This window comes from Asparagus officinalis, chromosome 5 (assembly GCF_001876935.1).
Source record: "Asparagus officinalis chromosome 5, Aspof.V1, whole genome shotgun sequence".
Lineage (NCBI taxonomy): Eukaryota > Viridiplantae > Streptophyta > Magnoliopsida > Asparagales > Asparagaceae > Asparagus > Asparagus officinalis.
This window is the reverse complement of record NC_033798.1, coordinates 52,513,089-52,515,633: the sequence shown is the minus strand read 5'-3', so window position 1 is coordinate 52,515,633 and position 2,545 is coordinate 52,513,089. Positions and strand designations below refer to the sequence as shown.

The following is a 2,545-nucleotide window of genomic DNA, read 5'->3' as shown; positions in this document are numbered from 1 at the left end:
GGGTATGTTTGGTACCAAGCACTAAGTTTGGTGCTTGGTAGTTAGATGGAGGAATGATGTGAGTTAGATCAATTGGATGGAAAATACACCCCATATGACACCTTAGATTCAATCTAAGAATGTAACTTCAAAACAACATTATATACAATCAATTTACTTGATCTACTCTGCTCATTTTGATCAATATGTTTTGGATAGTATATAAATAAAAAATTAGGCATATTGGATTATAGTCACTCATGTATCAATTGATTGTAAAATTAGTGGTTTTATGACAACACGACTAAAGAGACAACGAAAAATATGTGTTATGAAAACATCATGTTTTTTGTTTTATAGATGTTTTGAGGCAGATAGAATTATTAGTATTGAGATACCAGTAGATATTATAGAATATTGTTAAGATATTGTGAAACGTGATTAGATATGGTTTTATCTCATATCTATTTGAGATATCAGTAGATATTATGGAATATTGTTAAGATATTGTGAAACATGATTAGATATAATTTTATCTCATATCAATTTGGTAATATCCTTCAAATCTTTATTTAAAAGAGGTTAGTGTTAGATGAATAATAACCGTCCTTTCTATTTCTCTACATGGTATCAGAGCAACTAGGTTCTTGGTTCTAGAAAACACCTATATTCTTTTTTGATCTTGGGGCCGTCTAGAAGGTTTTGCCACGAATACTGCCTTTGTGCTTCGACAGCAACTTTGACCAATTCCTAAATCCCTATGAAAAAAACCTGGCACAAAAAAAAAATCTTACCTCCAAAAAACCCTAGCTTCAGGGGAAATCTGCTTCTATCCATCAGTACTGTTCACTGTGAACTGTAACTTTTGCGATGAATAGTAGTATCTCACGGTAAAGTTCATCGTGAATAGCACCTCCGGTATCTTATTGTCATTTCTTCAACGTTCGTGCTTTCTCCGCTAAGATCTTTTGAAATTCACTATTTTATGTTGAACAAGATGCCTTGATGTTTTCATCATCAAAGGATGTGGAAATCAAGATCGACTGATCGAGCAACCGAGCAAGCAATGGATCAATCAAGGGTTCTCTCTTGTTGTTTTCTACATGCATACCTACCTAGGGTTTGTATAAGCTTACTCGCCTAGAGTTACTACTGGCTTATCCACCTAGAGTTGGTTTACCTGCTTAGCGTTTCTTCTCTGTGACTACAATTTTCTGATTTCCAACGCTTTAAGTTTTCCGTGCAAAGATGACATTACCAAGCTGTTGCAACTAGCTATTTTATTTCCATTTGTAATAAGCTAGACATATAGTGTCTATGCCCCAGCTTGAAGTTAGATATTATTAGTATTGAGATATTAGTAGATACTATGGAATATTAATTAGATATTGTGAGATGCGATTAGATATGATTTTATCTTATCTATTTTTCATTACCCTTCTCTATTTAGGAGAGGCTATGGTTAGATGAATAATAACTTTGCTCTCTCTTTCAGTCTTTCTCTATAGAGACATTTAGATCATGATGAATAGAGCAGATCATCTATTAGAATAATCTATGCCATGCATCAAGAGGTGCATCCTTAGTTCGATGCATCAAGAGGTGCATTCTTAGATTGAAAGTCAGTGGACCTCTAACCTGTTAATATAATGTTATTTCACTATCTCCTAGTCACTTTGTTAGCTACATTATGGAATGTTCATGCCGATTCTGTTTCGCTACGTGTCTGGTTTTATGAAACAAATAACAAAAACCTAGAACAATGGAAATGAGAAAATCTAGTTGTGACGTCATACAAGTTCATATTCTTTTCCATGCATAATATAGGGAGAGCTTTTAGACCTTGTTATCACCTTCAATAATCCTTTGAGATTTTTACAAGGTTTTTTGGTATTAATCCCTTACAGCTTTCATATTTTGGAATTAGACTCTCAAATCACTTAACTTTTTATTAGGTCCTCCAATTTTTAAGTTGTTTTGAAATAAATCCCTCAAATAATTGAAATTACTATTAGATCCCCCAATTCTTAAGTTATTTTGAAACAAGTCCTTCCAATCAAGAAGAGTAGCAGCTAGAGGTATTAATTTGAAACGACCTATGAGAATCGGAGGATTGGATAGCAATCCTAGTGATTTGAGGGGCTAATTTCAAAATAACTTAAGTATTTATTGAGGGATGTAGTAGCGATTTAAATGATTTGAGGGACTTATTTCGAAGTATGAAAGATTTTAGGGACTTCCCTCCATTTGCTTTCCATCTCAATTCAAAAGATGGAGATGAAGATGATAGTTGACTCTAAAAGACGGGAGAAGTGGCTAATTCTGCGAGGTAACCTCTTAAGCCTATATTTTTAGAGTAGTTGAAGATTGTATGGGTTAACGAGTTAATAGGTCAGTTTAAGCATCTGACTTGGCGAGTCTAACCTACCTAGATCAAAATTTACCATTATGGCTTTTAGTCTGAACATGACCAAAATACAATATAACGTTAGGACAGATCTGTCTGTTATGTGATTATATGTTGAAGTTTTGGATGGTCATATATCTGGCAAATTATGACCCATGA

General features: G+C 33.8%; 1 protein-coding gene across 1 annotated transcript in view; it reads left to right on the top strand.

Annotated features, from left to right (window-relative positions):
* Positions 1–2,545, top strand: part of LOC109843246 (mitogen-activated protein kinase 15-like) — a 15,168-nt gene that overhangs the window by 4,980 nt on the left and 7,643 nt on the right. The window lies entirely within an intron of this gene.